Source organism: Saccoglossus kowalevskii, chromosome 17 (genome assembly GCF_978046115.1).
Source record: "Saccoglossus kowalevskii chromosome 17, keSacKowa6.1, whole genome shotgun sequence".
NCBI lineage: Eukaryota > Metazoa > Hemichordata > Enteropneusta > Harrimaniidae > Saccoglossus > Saccoglossus kowalevskii.
This window is the reverse complement of record NC_140657.1, coordinates 4,672,081-4,689,166: the sequence shown is the minus strand read 5'-3', so window position 1 is coordinate 4,689,166 and position 17,086 is coordinate 4,672,081. Positions and strand designations below refer to the sequence as shown.

Below are 17,086 nucleotides of genomic sequence, written 5' to 3'. Positions count from 1 at the left end.
ATGTGCGAGATTTCCGCGCTTTTAGTGACACACAGAAATGACGTCATATTGAACTATTAATTGACAGCACCAAAATCATTTTGCATAGGCCGGGAATCTACCACTGAACCACCAATGCGATATGTTGTTGTTCCATCACGGACATTTCAGGAAATATTGAATTTTATGTGACATAATGCAGATTAAGTTAGTATCAGAACTCGATAATGTAGATTCCATATCTATACAAATAATCTAGTCAGTTGTTTCCACCTGAAATTTACATACGCCTTGCATGGGCAATGTGCGAGATATCCGCGCTATTAGTGACATACAGATATAGCGTCATATTGAACTATTAATTGACAGCAGCGAAATCATTTTGCATTGGCCGGGAATCGAACCCGGCCTCCCACGTGGCAGGCGAGAATTCTACCACTGAACCACCAATGCGATATGTTGTTGTTCCATCACGGACATTTCAGGAAATATTAAATTTTATGTGACATAATGCAGATTAAGTTAGTATCAGTACTCGATAATGTAGATTCCATATATATACAAATAATCTAGTCAGTTGTTTCCACCTGAAATTTACATACGTCTCGCATTGGCAATGTGCGAGATTTCCGCGCTTTTAGTGACACACAGAAATGACGTCATATTGAACTATTAATTGACAGCACCAAAATCATTTTGCATAGGCCGGGAATCTACCACTGAACCACCAATGCGATATGTTGTTGTTCCATCACGGACATTTCAGGAAATATTAAATTTTATGTGACATAATGCAGATTAAGTTAGTATCAGTACTCGATAATGTAGATTCCATATATATACAAATAATCTAGTCAGTTGTTTCCACCTGAAATTTACATACGTCTCGCATGGGCAATGTGCGAGATTTCCGCGCTTTTAGTGACACACAGAAATGGCGTCATATTGAACTATTAATTGACAGCACCAAAATCATTTTGCATAGGCCGGGAATCTACCACTGAACCACCAATGCGATATGTTGTTGTTCCATCACGGACATTTCAGGAAATATTGAATTTTATGTGACATAATGCAGATTAAGTTAGTATCAGAACTCGATAATGTAGATTCCATATCTATACAAATAATCTAGTCAGTTGTTTCCACCTGAAATTTACATACGCCTTGCATGGGCAATGTGCGAGATATCCGCGCTTTTAGTGACATACAGAAATAGCGTCATATTGAACTATTAATTGACAGCACCAAAATCATTTTGCATTGGCCGGGAATCGAACCCGGGCATCCCGCGTTCCAGGCGAGAATTCTACCACTGAACCACCAATGCGCTATGTTTTTGTTCCATCACGGACATTTCAGGAAATATTGAATTTTATGTGTCATAATGCAGATTAAGTTAGTATCAGTACTCGATAATGTAGATTCCATATCTATACAAATAATCTAGTCAGTTGTTTCCACCTGAAATTTACATACGTCTCGCATGGGCAATGTGCGAGATTTCCGCGCTTTTAGTGACACACAGAAATGACGTCATATTGAACTATTAATTGACAGCACCAAAATCATTTTGCATAGGCCGGGAATCTACCACTGAACCACCAATGCGATATGTTGTTGTTCCATCACGGACATTTCAGGAAATATTAAATTTTATGTGACATAATGCAGATTAAGTTAGTATCAGTACTCGATAATGTAGATTCCATATATATACAAATAATCTAGTCAGTTGTTTCCACCTGAAATTTACATACGTCTCGCATGGGCAATGTGCGAGATTTCCGCGCTTTTAGTGACACACAGAAATGACGTCATATTGAACTATTAATTGACAGCACCAAAATCATTTTGCATAGGCCGCGAATCTACCACTGAACCACCAATGCGATATGTTGTTGTTCCATCACGGACATTTCAGGAAATATTAAATTTTATGTGACATAATGCAGATTAAGTTAGTATCAGTACTCGATAATGTAGATTCCATATATATACAAATAATCTAGTCAGTTGTTTCCACCTGAAATTTACATACGTCTCGCATGGGCAATGTGCGAGATTTCCGCGCTTTTAGTGACACACAGAAATGACGTCATATTGAACTATTAATTGACAGCACCAAAATCATTTTGCATAGGCCGGGAATCTACCACTGAACCACCAATGCGATATGTTGTTGTTCCATCACAGACATTTCAGGAAATATTGAATTTTATGAGACATAATGCAGATTAAGTTAGTATCAGAACTCGATAATGTAGATTCCATATCTATACAAATAATCTAGTCAGTAGTTTCCACCTAAAATTTACATACGCCTTGCATGGGCAATGTGCGAGATATCCGCGCTTTTAGTGACATACAGAAATAGCGTCATATTGAACTATTAATTGACAGCACCAAAATCATTTTGCATTGGCCGGGAATCGAACCCGGGCCTCCCGCGTGGCAGGCGAGAATTCTACCACTGAACCACCAATGCGCTATGTTTTTGTTCCATCACGGACATTTCAGGAAATATTGAATTTTATGTGTCATAATGCAGATTAAGTTAGTATCAGTACTCGATAATGTAGATTCCATATATATATACAAATAATCTAGTCAGTTGTTTCCACCTGAAATTTACATACGTCTCGCATGGGCAATGTGCGAGATTTCCGCGCTTTTAGTGACACACAGAAATGACGTCATATTGAACTATTAATTGACAGCACCAAAATCATTTTGCATTGGCCGGGAATCTACCACTGAACCACCAATGCGATATGTTGTTGTTCCATCACGGACATTTCAGGAAATATTGAATTTTATGTGACATAATGCAGATTAAGTTAGTATAAGAACGCGATAATGTAGATTCCATATCTATTCAAATAATCTGGTCAGTTGTTTCCACCTGAAATTTACATATGTTTCCGCGCTTTTAGTGACACACAGACATAACGTCATATTGAACTATTAATTGACAGCACCAAAATCATTTTGCATTGGCCGGGAATCGAACCCGGGCCTCCCGCGTGGCAGGCGAGAATTCTACCACTGAACCACCAATGTTCCATCACGGACATTTCAGGAAATATTGAATTTTATGTGACATAATGCAGATTAAGTTAGTATCAGTACTCAATAATGTAGATTCCATATCTATACAAATAATCTAGTCAATTGTTTCTACCTGAAATTTACATACGTCTCCCATGGGCAATGTGCGAGATTTCCGCGCTTTTAGTGACACACAGAAATAGCGTCATATTGAACTATTAATTGACAGCACCAAAATCATTTTGCATTGGCAGGGAATCGAACCCGGGCCTAACGCATGGCAGGCGAGAATTCTACCACTGAACCACCAATGCGCTATGTTTTTGTTCCATCACGGACATTTCAGGAAATATTGAATTTTATGTGACATAATGCAGATTAAGTTAGTATCAGAACTCGATAATGTAGATTCCATATCTATACAAATAATCTAGTCAGTTGTTTCCACCTGAAATTTACATACGCCTTGCATGGGCAATGTGCGAGATATCCGCGCTTTTAGTGACATACAGAAATAGCGTCATATTGAACTATTAATTGACAGCACCAAAATCATTTTGCATTGGCCGGGAATCGAACCCGGGCCTCACGCGTGGCAGGCGAGAATTCTACCACTGAACCACCAATGCGATATGTTGTTGTTCCATAACGGACATTTCAGGAAATATTGAATTTTATGTGACATAATGCAGATTAAGTTAGTATCAGTACTCGATAATGTAGATTCCATATCTATACATATAATCTAGTCAGTTGTTTCCACCTGAAAATTACATATGTCTCGCATGGGCAATGTGCGAGATTTCCGCGCTTTTAGTGACACACAGAAATAACGTCATATTGAACTATTAATTGACAGCACCAAAATCATTTTGCATTGGCCGGGAATCTACCACTGAACCACCAATGCGATATGTTGTTGTTCCATCACGGACATTTCAGGAAATATTGAATTTTATGTGACATAATGCAGATTAAGTTAGTATAAGAACGCGATAATGTAGATTCCATATCTATTCAAATAATCTCGTCAGTTGTTTCCACCTGAAATTTACATATGTTTCCGCGCTTTTAGTGACACACAGACATAACGTCATATTGAACTATTAATTGACAGCACCAAAATCATTTTGCATTGGCCGGGAATCGAACCCGGGCCTCCCGCGTGGCAGGCGAGAATTCTACCACTGAACCACCAATGCGATATGTTGTTGTTCCATCACGGACATTTCAGGAAATATTGAATTTTATGTGACATAATGCAGATTAAGTTAGTATCAGTACTCGATAATGTAGATTCCATATCTATACAAATAATCTAGTCAATTGTTTCCACCTGAAATTTACATACGTCTCGCATGGGCAATGTGCGAGATTTCCGCGCTTTTAGTGACACACAGAAATAACGTCATATTGAACTATTAATTGACAGCACCAAAATCATTTTGCATAGGCCGGGAATCGAACCCGGGCCTCCCGCGCGGCAGGCGAGAATTCTACCACTGAACCACCAATGCGATATGTTGTTGTTCCATCACGGACATTTCAGGAATTATTGAATTTTATGTGACATAATGCAGATTAAGCTAGTATCAGTACTCGATAATGTAGATTCCATATCTATACAAATAATCTAGTCAATTGTTTCCACCTGAAATTTACATACGCCTTGCATGGGCAATGTGCGAGATATCCGCGCTTTTAGTGACATACAGAAATAGCGTCATATTGAACTATTAATTGACAGCACCAAAATCATTTTGCATTGGCCGGGAATCTACCACTGAACCACCAATGCGATATGTTGTTGTTCCATCACGGACATTTCAGGAAATATTGAATTTTATGTGACATAATGCAGATTAAGTTAGTATCAGAACGCGATAATGTAGATTCCATATCTATTCAAATAATCTCGTCAGTTGTTTCCACCTGAAATTTACATATGTTTCCGCGCATTTAGTGACACACAGACATAACGTCATATTGAACTATTAATTGACAGCACCAAAATCATTTTGCATTGGCCGGGAATCTACCACTGAACCACCAATGCGATATGTTGTTGTTCCATCACGGACATTTCAGGAAATATTGAATTTTATGTGACATAATGCAGATTAAGTTAGTATCAGTACTCGATAATGTAGATTCCATATCTATACAAATAATCTAGTCAATTGTTTCCACCTGAAATTTACATACGTCTCGCATGGGCAATGTGCGAGATTTCCGCGCTTTTAGTGACGCACAGAAATGACGTCATATTGAACTATTAATTGACAGCACCAAAATCATTTTGCATTGGCCGGGAATCGAACCCGGGCCTCCCGCGTGGCAGGCGAGAATTCTACCACTGAACCACCAATGCGATATGTTGTTGTTCCATCACGAACATTTCAGGAAATATTAAATTTTATGTGACATAATGCAGATTAAGTTAGTATCAGTACTCGATAATGTAGATTCCATATCTATACAAATAATCTAGTCAATTGTTTCCACCTGAAATTTACATACGCCTTGCATGGGCAATGTGCGAGATATCCGCGCTTTTAGTGACATACAGAAATAGCGTCATATTGAACTATTAATTGACAGCACCAAAATCATTTTGCATTGGCCGGGAATCGAACCCGGGCCTCCCGCATGGCAGGCGAGAATTCTACCACTGAACCACCAATGCGCTATGTTTTTGTTCCATCACGGACATTTCAGGAAATATTGAATTTTATGTGACTTAATGCAGATTAAGATAGTATCAGTACTCGACAATGTAGATTCCATATCTATACAAATAATCTAGTCAGTTTTTCCTCCTGAAAATTACATATGTCTCGCATGGGCAATGTGCGAGATTTCCGCGCTTTTAGTGACACACAGAAATAACGTCATATTGAACTATTAATTGACAGCACCAAAATCATTTTGCATTGGCCGGGAATCGAACCCGGGCCTCCCGCGTGGCAGGCGAGAATTCTACCACTGAACCACCAATGCGCTATGTTTTTGTTCCATCACGGACATTTCAGGAAATATTGAATTTTATGTGACATAATGCAGATTAAGTGAGTATCAGTACTCGATAATGTAGATTCCATATCTATTCAAATAATCTCGTCAGTTGTTTCCACCTGAAATTTACATATGTTTCCGCGCTTTTAGTGACACACAGACATAACGTCATATTGAACTATTAATTGACAGCACCAAAATCATTTTGCATAGGCCGGGAATCTACCACTGAACCACCAATGCGATATGTTGTTGTTCCATCACGGACATTTCAGGAAATATTGAATTTTATGTGACATAATGCAGATTAAGTTAGTATAAGAACGCGATAATGTAGATTCCATATCTATTCAAATAATCTCGTCAGTTGTTTCCACCTGAAATTTACATATGTTTCCGCGCTTTTAGTGACACACAGACATAACGTCATATTGAACTATTAATTGACAGCACCAAAATCATTTTGCATTGGCCGGGAATCGAACCCGGGCCTCCCGCGTGGCAGGCGAGAATTCTACCACTGAACCACCAATGCGATATGTTGTTGTTCCATCACGGACATTTCAGGAAATATTGAATTTTATGTGACATAATGCAGATTAAGTTAGTATCAGTACTCGATAATGTAGATTCCATATCTATACAAATAATCTAGTCAATTGTTTCCACCTGAAATTTACATACGTCTCGCATGGGCAATGTGCGAGATTTCCGCGCTTTTAGTGACACACAGAAATAACGTCATATTGAACTATTAATTGACAGCACCAAAATCATTTTGCATAGGCCGGGAATCGAACCCGGGCCTCCCGCGTGGCAGGCGAGAATTCTACCACTGAACCACCAATGCGATATGTTGTTGTTCCATCACGGACATTTCAGGAATTATTGAATTTTATGTGACATAATGCAGATTAAGCTAGTATCAGTACTCGATAATGTAGATTCCATATCTATACAAATAATCTAGTCAATTGTTTCCACCTGAAATTTACATACGCCTTGCATGGGCAATGTGCGAGATATCCGCGCTTTTAGTGACATACAGAAATAGCGTCATATTGAACTATTAATTGACAGCACCAAAATCATTTTGCATTGGCCGGGAATCTACCACTGAACCACCAATGCGATATGTTGTTGTTCCATCACGGACATTTCAGGAAATATTGAATTTTATGTGACATAATGCAGATTAAGTTAGTATCAGAACGCGATAATGTAGATTCCATATCTATTCAAATAATCTCGTCAGTTGTTTCCACCTGAAATTTACATATGTTTCCGCGCATTTAGTGACACACAGACATAACGTCATATTGAACTATTAATTGACAGCACCAAAATCATTTTGCATTGGCCGGGAATCTACCACTGAACCACCAATGCGATATGTTGTTGTTCCATCACGGACATTTCAGGAAATATTGAATTTTATGTGACATAATGCAGATTAAGTTAGTATCAGTACTCGATAATGTAGATTCCATATCTATACAAATAATCTAGTCAATTGTTTCCACCTGAAATTTACATACGTCTCGCATGGGCAATGTGCGAGATTTCCGCGCTTTTAGTGACGCACAGAAATGACGTCATATTGAACTATTAATTGACAGCACCAAAATCATTATACATTGGCCGGGAATCGAACCCGGGCCTCCCGCGTGGCAGGCGAGAATTCTACCACTGAACCACCAATGCGATATGTTGTTGTTCCATCACGAACATTTCAGGAAATATTAAATTTTATGTGACATTATGCAGATTAAGTTAGTATCAGTACTCGATAATGTAGATTCCATATCTATACAAATAATCTAGTCAATTGTTTCCACCTGAAATTTACATACGCCTTGCATGGGCAATGTGCGAGATATCCGCGCTTTTAGTGACATACAGAAATAGCGTCATATTGAACTATTAATTGACAGCACCAAAATCATTTTGCATTTGCCGGGAATCGAACCCGGGCCTCCCGCATGGCAGGCGAGAATTCTACCACTGAACCACCAATGCGCTATGTTTTTGTTCCATCACGGACATTTCAGGAAATATTGAATTTTATGTGACTTAATGCAGATTAAGATAGTATCAGTACTCGACAATGTAGATTCCATATCTATACAAATAATCTAGTCAGTTTTTCCTCCTGAAAATTACATATGTCTCGCATGGGCAATGTGCGAGATTTCCGCGCTTTTAGTGACACACAGAAATAACGTCATATTGAACTATTAATTGACAGCACCAAAATCATTTTGCATTGGCCGGGAATCGAACCCGGGCCTCCCGCGTGGCAGGCGAGAATTCTACCACTGAACCACCAATGCGCTATGTTTTTGTTCCATCACGGACATTTCAGGAAATATTGAATTTTATGTGACATAATGCAGATTAAGTGAGTATCAGTACTCGATAATGTAGATTCCATATCTATACAAATAATCTAGTCAGTTGTTTCCACCTGAAATTTACATATGTCTCGCATGTGCAATGTGCGAGATTTCCGCGCTTTTAGTGACACACAGAAATAACGTCATATTGAACTATTAATTGACAGCACCAAAATCATTTTGCATTGGCCGGGAATCTACCACTGAACCACCAATGCGATATGTTGTTGTTCCATCACGGACATTTCAGGAAATATTGAATTTTATGTGACATAATGCAGATTAAGTTAGTATCAGAACGCGATAATGTAGATTCCATATCTATTCAAATAATCTCGTCAGTTGTTTCCACCTGAAATTTACATATGTTTCCGCGCATTTAGTGACACACAGACATAACGTCATATTGAACTATTAATTGACAGCACCAAAATCATTTTGCATTGGCCGGGAATCTACCACTGAACCACCAATGCGATATGTTGTTGTTCCATCACGGACATTTCAGGAAATGTTGAATTTTATGTGACATAATGCAGATTAAGTTAGTATCAGTACTCGATAATGTAGATTCCATATCTATACAAATAATCTAGTCAATTGTTTCCACCTGAAATTTACATACGTCTCGCATGGGCAATGTGCGAGATTTCCGCGCTTTTAGTGACGCACAGAAATGACGTCATATTGAACTATTAATTGACAGCACCAAAATCATTATACATTGGCCGGGAATCGAACCCAGGCCTCCCGCATGGCAGGCGAGAATTCTACCACTGAACCACCAATGCGATATGTTGTTGTTCCATCACGAACATTTCAGGAAATATTAAATTTTATGTGACATAATGCAGATTAAGTTAGTATCAGTACTCGATAATGTAGATTCCATATCTATACAAATAATCTAGTCAATTGTTTCCACCTGAAATTTACATACGCCTTGCATGGGCAATGTGCGAGATATCCGCGCTTTTAGTGACATACAGAAATAGCGTCATATTGAACTATTAATTGACAGCACCAAAATCATTTTGCATTGGCCGGGAATCGAACCCGGGCCTCCCGCATGGCAGGCGAGAATTCTACCACTGAACCACCAATGCGCTATGTTTTTGTTCCATCACGGACATTTCAGGAAATATTGAATTTTATGTGACTTAATGCAGATTAAGATAGTATCAGTACTCGACAATGTAGATTCCATATCTATACAAATAATCTAGTCAGTTTTTCCTCCTGAAAATTACATATGTCTCGCATGGGCAATGTGCGAGATTTCCGCGCTTTTAGTGACACACAGAAATAACGTCATATTGAACTATTAATTGACAGCACCAAAATCATTTTGCATTGGCCGGGAATCGAACCCGGGCCTCCCGCGTGGCAGGCGAGAATTCTACCACTGAACCACCAATGCGCTATGTTTTTGTTCCATCACGGACATTTCAGGAAATATTGAATTTTATGTGACATAATGCAGATTAAGTGAGTATCAGTACTCGATAATGTAGATTCCATATCTATACAAATAATCTAGTCAGTTGTTTCCACCTGAAATTTACATATGTCTCGCATGTGCAATGTGCGAGATTTCCGCGCTTTTAGTGACACACAGAAATAGCGTCATATTGAACTATTAATTGACAGCACCAAAATCATTTTGCATTGGCCGGGAATCTACCACTGAACCACCAATGCGATATGTTGTTGTTCCATCACGGACATTTCAGGAAATATTGAATTTTATGTGACATAATGCAGATTAAGTTAGTATCAGAACGCGATAATGTAGATTCCATATCTATTCAAATAATCTCGTCAGTTGTTTCCACCTGAAATTTACATATGTTTCCGCGCATTTAGTGACACACAGACATAACGTCATATTGAACTATTAATTGACAGCACCAAAATCATTTTGCATTGGCCGGGAATCTACCACTGAACCACCAATGCGATATGTTGTTGTTCCATCACGGACATTTCAGGAAATATTGAATTTTATGTGACATAATGCAGATTAAGTTAGTATCAGTACTCGATAATGTAGATTCCATATCTATACAAATAATCTAGTCAATTGTTTCCACCTGAAATTTACATACGCCTTGCATGGGCAATGTGCGAGATATCCGCGCTTTTAGTGACATACAGAAATAGCGTCATATTGAACTATTAATTGACAGCACCAAAATCATTTTGCATTGGCCGGGAATCGAACCCGGGCCTCCCGCATGGCAGGCGAGAATTCTACCACTGAACCACCAATGCGCTATGTTTTTGTTCCATCACGGACATTTCAGGAAATATTGAATTTTATGTGACATAATGCAGATTAAGATAGTATCAGTACTCGACAATGTAGATTCCATATCTATACAAATAATCTAGTCAGTTTTTCCTCCTGAAAATTACATATGTCTCGCATGGGCAATGTGCGAGATTTCCGCGCTTTTAGTGACACACAGAAATAACGTCATATTGAACTATTAATTGACAGCACCAAAATCATTTTGCATTGGCCGGGAATCGAACCCGGGCCTCCCGCGTGGCAGGCGAGAATTCTACCACTGAACCACCAATGCGCTATGTTTTTGTTTTATCACGGACATTTCAGGAAATATTGAATTTTATGTGACATAATGCAGATTAAGTGAGTATCAGTACTCGATAATGTAGATTCCATATCTATACAAATAATCTAGTCAGTTGTTTCCACCTGAAATGTACATACGCCTTGCATGGGCAATGTGCGAGATATCCTCGCTTTTAGTGACATACAGAAATAGCGTCATATTGAACTATTAATTGACAGCACCAAAATCATTTTGCATTGACCGGGAATCGAACCCGGGCCTCCCGCATGGCAGGCGAGAATTCTACCACTGAACCACCAATGCGCTATGTTTTTGTTCCATCACGGACATTTCAGGAAATATTGAATTTTATGTGACATAATGCAGATCAAGTTAGTATCAGAACGCGATAATGTAGATTCCATATATATACAAATAATCTAGTAAGTTGTTTCCACCTGAAAATTACATATGTCTCGCATGGGCAATGTGCGAGATTTCCGCGCTTTTAGTGACACACAGAAATAACGTCATATTGAACTATTAATTGACAGCACCAAAATCATTTTGCATTGGCCGGGAATCGAACCCGGGCCTCCCGCGTGGCAGGCGAGAATTCTACCACTGAACCACCAATGCGCTATGTTTTTCTTCCATCACGGACATTTCAGGAAATATTGAATTTTATGACATAATGCAGATTAAGTGAGTATCAGTACTCGATAATGTAGATTCCATATCTATACAAATAATCTAGTCAGTTGTTTCCACCTGAAATGTACATACGCCTTGCATGGGCAATGTGCGAGATATCCTCGCTTTTAGTGACATACAGAAATAGCGTCATATTGAACTATTAATTGACAGCACCAAAATCATTTTGCATTGACCGGGAATCGAACCCGGGCCTCCCGCATGGCAGGCGAGAATTCTACCACTGAACCACCAATGCGCTATGTTTTTGTTCCATCACGGACATTTCAGGAAATATTGAATTTTATGTGACATAATGCAGATCAAGTTAGTATCAGAACGCGATAATGTAGATTCCATATATATACAAATAATCTAGTAAGTTGTTTCCACCTGAAAATTACATATGTCTCGCATGGGCAATGTGCGAGATTTCCGCGCTTTTAGTGACACACAGAAATAACGTCATATTGAACTATTAATTGACAGCACCAAAATCATTTTGCATTGGCCAGGAATCGAACCCGGGCCTCCCGCGTGGCAGGCGAGAATTCTACCACTGACTAACCAATGCGCTATGTTTTTCTTCCATCACGGACATTTCAGGAAATATTGAATTTTATGACATAATGCAGATTAAGTGAGTATCAGTACTCGATAATGTAGATTCCATATCTATACAAATAATCTAGTCAGTTGTTTCCACCTGAAATGTACATACGCCTTGCATGGGCAATGTGCGAGATATCCTCGCTTTTAGTGACATACAGAAATAGCGTCATATTGAACTATTAATTGACAGCACCAAAATCATTTTGCATTGACCGGGAATCGAACCCGGGCGTCCCGCATGGCAGGCGAGAATTCTACCACTGAACCACCAATGCGCTATGTTTTTGTTCCATCACGGACATTTCAGGAAATATTGAATTTTATGTGACATAATGCAGATCAAGTTAGTATCAGAACGCGATAATGTAGATTCCATATATATACAAATAATCTAGTAAGTTGTTTCCACCTGAAAATTACATATGTCTCGCATGGGCAATGTGCGAGATTTCCGCGCTTTTAGTGACACACTGAAATAACGTCATATTGAACTATTAATTGACAGCACCAAAATCATTTTGCATTGGCCGGGAATCTACCACTGAACCACCAATGCGATATGTTGTTGTTCCATCACGGACATTTCAGGAAATATTGAATTTTATGTGACATAATGCAGATTAAGTTAGTATCAGAACGCGATAATGTAGATTCCATATCTATTCAAATAATCTCGTCAGTTGTTTCCACCTGAAATTTACATATGTTTCCGCGCTTTTAGTGACACACAGACATAACGTCATATTGAACTATTAATTGACAGCACCAAAATCATTTTGCATTGGCCGGGAATCGAACCCGGGCCTCCTGCGTGGCAGGCGAGAATTCTACCACTGAACTACCAATGCGATATGTTGTTGTTCCATCACGGACATTTCAGGAAATATTGAATTTTATGTGACATAATGCAGATTAAGTTAGTATCAGTACTCGATAATGTAGATTCCATATCTATACAAATAATCTAGTCAATTGTTTCCACCTGAAATTTACATACGTCTCGCATGGGCAATGTGCGAGATTTCCGCGCTTTTAGTGACGCACAGAAATGACGTCATATTGAACTATTAATTGACAGCACCAAAATCATTATACATTGGCCGGGAATCGAACCCGGGCCTCCCGCGTGGCAGGCGAGAATTCTACCACTGAACCACCAATGCGATATGTTGTTGATCCATCACGGACATTTCAGGAAATATTAAATTTTATGTGACATAATGCAGATTAAGTTAGTATCAGTACTCGATAATGTAGATTCCATATATATACAAATAATCTAGTCAGTTGTTTCCACCTGAAATTTACATACGTCTCGCATGGGCAATGTGCGAGATTTCCGCGCTTTTAGTGACACACAGAAATGACGTCATATTGAACTATTAATTGACAGCACCAAAATCATTTTGCATAGGCCGGGAATCTACCACTGAACCACCAATGCGCTATGTTGTTGTTCCATAACGGACATTTCAGGAAATATTGAATTTTATGTGACATAATGCAGATTAAGTTAGTATCAGAACTCGATAATGTAGATTCCATATCTATACAAATAATCTAGTCAGTTGTTTCCAACTGAAATTTACATACGCCTTGCATGGGCAATGTGCGAGATATCCGCGCTTTTAGTGACATACAGAAATAGCGTCATATTGAACTATTAATTGACAGCACCAAAATCATTTTGCATTGGCCGCGAATCGAACCCGGGCCTCCCGCGTGGCAGGCGAGAATTCTACCACTGAATCACCAATGCGATATGTTGTTGATCAATCACGGACATTTCAGAAAATATTAAATTTTATGTGACATAATGCAGATTAAGTTAGTATCAGTACTCGATAATGTAGATTCCATATATATACAAATAATCTAGTCAGTTGTTTCCACCTGAAATTTACATACGTCTCGCATGGGCAATGTGCGAGATTTCCGCGCTTTTAGTGACACACAGAAATAACGTCATATTGAACTATTAATTGACAGCACAAAATCATTTTGCATAGGCCGGGAATCTACCACTGAACCACCAATGCGATATGTTGTTGTTCCATCACGAACATTTCAGGAAATATTGAATTTTATGTGACATAATGCAGATTAAGTTAGTATCAGAACTCGATAATGTAGATTCCATATCTATACAAATAATCTAGTCAGTTGTTTCCACCTGAAATTTACATACGCCTTGCATGGGCAATGTGCGAGATATCCGCGCTTTTAGTGACATACAGAAATAGCGTCATATTGAACTATTAATTGACAGCACCAAAATCTTTTTGCATTGGCCGGGAATCTACCACTGAACCACCAATGCGATATGTTGTTGTTCCATCACGGACATTTCAGGAAATATTGAATTTTATGTGACATAATGCAGATTAAGTTAGTATCAGAACGCGATAATGTAGATTCCATATCTATTCAAATAATCTCGTCAGTTGTTTCCACCTGAAATTTACATATGTTTCCGCGCTTTTAGTGACACACATACATAACGTCATATTGAACTATTAATTGACAGCACCAAAATCATTTTGCATTGGCCGGGAATCGAACCCGGGCCTCCCGCGTGGCAGGCGAGAATTCTACCACTGAACTACCAATGCGATATGTTGTTGTTCCATCACGGACATTTCAGGAAATATTGAATTTTATGTGACATAATGCAGATTAAGTTAGTATCAGTACTCGATAATGTAGATTCCATATCTATACAAATAATCTAGTCAATTGTTTCCACCTGAAATTTACATACGTCTCGCATGGGCAATGTGCGAGATTTCCGCGCTTTTAGTGACGCACAGAAATGACGTCATATAGAACTATTAATTGACAGCACCAAAATCATTTTGCATTGGCCGGGAATCGAACCCGGGCCTCCCGCGTGGCAGGCGAGAATTCTACCACTGAACCACCAATGCGATATGTTGTTGTTCCATCACGGACATTTCAGGAAATATTGAATTTTATGTGACATAATGCAGATTAAGTTAGTATCAGTACTCGATAATGTAGATTCCATATCTATACAAATAATCTAGTCAATTGTTTCCACCTGAAATTTACATACGTCTCGCATGGGCAATGTGCGAGATTTCCGCGCTTTTAGTGACACACAGAAATAACGTCATATTGAACTATTAATTGACAGCACCAAAATCATTTTGCATTGGCCGGGAATCGAACCCGGGCCTCCCGCGTGGCGGGCGAGAATTCTACCACTGAACCACCAATGCGATATGTTGTTGTTCCATCACGGACATTTCAGGAAATATTAAATTTTATGTGACATAATGCAGATTAAGTTAGTATCAGTACTCGATAATGTAGATTCCATATATATACAAATAATCTAGTCAGTTGTTTCCACCTGAAATTTACATACGTCTCGCATGGGCAATGTGCGAGATTTCCGCGCTTTTAGTGACACACAGAAATGACGTCATATTGAACTATTAATTGACAGCACCAAAATCATTTTGCATAGGCCGGGAATCTACCACTGAACCACCAATGCGCTATGTTGTTGTTCCATAACGGACATTTCAGGAAATATTGAATTTTATGTGACATAATGCAGATTAAGTTAGTATCAGAACTCGATAATGTAGATTCCATATCTATACAAATAATCTAGTCAGTTGTTTCCAACTGAAATTTACATACGCCTTGCATGGGCAATGTGCGAGATATCCGCGCTTTTAGTGACATACAGAAATAGCGTCATATTGAACTATTAATTGACAGCACCAAAATCATTTTGCATTGGCCGCGAATCGAACCCGGGCCTCCCGCGTGGCAGGCGAGAATTCTACCACTGAATCACCAATGCGATATGTTGTTGATCAATCACGGACATTTCAGAAAATATTAAATTTTATGTGACATAATGCAGATTAAGTTAGTATCAGTACTCGATAATGTAGATTCCATATATATACAAATAATCTAGTCAGTTGTTTCCACCTGAAATTTACATACGTCTCGCATGGGCAATGTGCGAGATTTCCGCGCTTTTAGTGACACACAGAAATAACGTCATATTGAACTATTAATTGACAGCACAAAATCATTTTGCATAGGCCGGGAATCTACCACTGAACCACCAATGCGATATGTTGTTGTTCCATCACGGACATTTCAGGAAATATTGAATTTTATGTGACATAATGCAGATTAAGTTAGTATCAGAACTCGATAATGTAGATTCCATATCTATACAAATAATCTAGTCAGTTGTTTCCACCTCAAATTTACATACGCCTTGCATGGGCAATGTGCGAGATATCCGCGCTTTTAGTGACATACAGAAATAGCGTCATATTGAACTATTAATTGACAGCACCAAAATCATTTTGCATTGGCCGGGAATCTACCACTGAACCACCAATGCGATATGTTGTTGTTCCATCACGGACATTTCAGGAAATATTGAATTTTATGTGACATAATGCAGATTAAGTTAGTATCAGAACGCGATAATGTAGATTCCATATCTATTCAAATAATCTCGTCAGTTGTTTCCACCTGAAATTTACATATGTTTCCGCGCTTTTAGTGACACACATACATAACGTCATATTGAACTATTAATTGACAGCACCAAAATCATTTTGCATTGGCCGGGAATCGAACCCGGGCCTCCCGCGTGGCAGGCGAGAATTCTACCACTGAACTACCAATGCGATATGTTGTTGTTCCATCACGGACATTTCAGGAAATATTGAATTTTATGTGACATAATGCAGATTAAGT

General features: G+C 38.7%; 11 non-coding genes across 11 annotated transcripts; all 11 read right to left on the bottom strand.

Annotated features, from left to right (window-relative positions):
- Nucleotides 1-1,238: 1,238 nt before the first annotated feature.
- On the bottom strand, nt 1,239-1,309 carry TRNAS-GGA (transfer RNA serine (anticodon GGA)). The gene has a single exon. It is a non-coding gene; the product is annotated as a tRNA-Ser (tRNA).
- Nucleotides 1,310-2,396: 1,087 nt separating this feature from the next.
- On the bottom strand, nt 2,397-2,467 carry TRNAG-GCC (transfer RNA glycine (anticodon GCC)). Its single transcript has one exon. It is a non-coding gene; the product is annotated as a tRNA-Gly (tRNA).
- A 1,694-nt stretch (nt 2,468-4,161) lies between these two features.
- TRNAG-GCC (transfer RNA glycine (anticodon GCC)) lies at nt 4,162-4,232 on the bottom strand. Its single transcript has one exon. It is a non-coding gene; the product is annotated as a tRNA-Gly (tRNA).
- Nucleotides 4,233-5,330: 1,098 nt separating this feature from the next.
- TRNAG-GCC (transfer RNA glycine (anticodon GCC)) lies at nt 5,331-5,401 on the bottom strand. Its single transcript has one exon. It is a non-coding gene; the product is annotated as a tRNA-Gly (tRNA).
- A 558-nt stretch (nt 5,402-5,959) lies between these two features.
- On the bottom strand, nt 5,960-6,030 carry TRNAG-GCC (transfer RNA glycine (anticodon GCC)). Its single transcript has one exon. It is a non-coding gene; the product is annotated as a tRNA-Gly (tRNA).
- Nucleotides 6,031-6,509: 479 nt separating this feature from the next.
- TRNAG-GCC (transfer RNA glycine (anticodon GCC)) lies at nt 6,510-6,580 on the bottom strand. The gene has a single exon. It is a non-coding gene; the product is annotated as a tRNA-Gly (tRNA).
- Nucleotides 6,581-8,307: 1,727 nt separating this feature from the next.
- TRNAG-GCC (transfer RNA glycine (anticodon GCC)) lies at nt 8,308-8,378 on the bottom strand. The gene has a single exon. It is a non-coding gene; the product is annotated as a tRNA-Gly (tRNA).
- A 1,412-nt stretch (nt 8,379-9,790) lies between these two features.
- TRNAG-GCC (transfer RNA glycine (anticodon GCC)) lies at nt 9,791-9,861 on the bottom strand. The gene has a single exon. It is a non-coding gene; the product is annotated as a tRNA-Gly (tRNA).
- A 1,097-nt stretch (nt 9,862-10,958) lies between these two features.
- TRNAG-GCC (transfer RNA glycine (anticodon GCC)) lies at nt 10,959-11,029 on the bottom strand. The gene has a single exon. It is a non-coding gene; the product is annotated as a tRNA-Gly (tRNA).
- Nucleotides 11,030-11,588: 559 nt separating this feature from the next.
- On the bottom strand, nt 11,589-11,659 carry TRNAG-GCC (transfer RNA glycine (anticodon GCC)). Its single transcript has one exon. It is a non-coding gene; the product is annotated as a tRNA-Gly (tRNA).
- Nucleotides 11,660-15,181: 3,522 nt separating this feature from the next.
- TRNAG-GCC (transfer RNA glycine (anticodon GCC)) lies at nt 15,182-15,252 on the bottom strand. The gene has a single exon. It is a non-coding gene; the product is annotated as a tRNA-Gly (tRNA).
- Nucleotides 15,253-17,086: the final 1,834 nt, after the last annotated feature.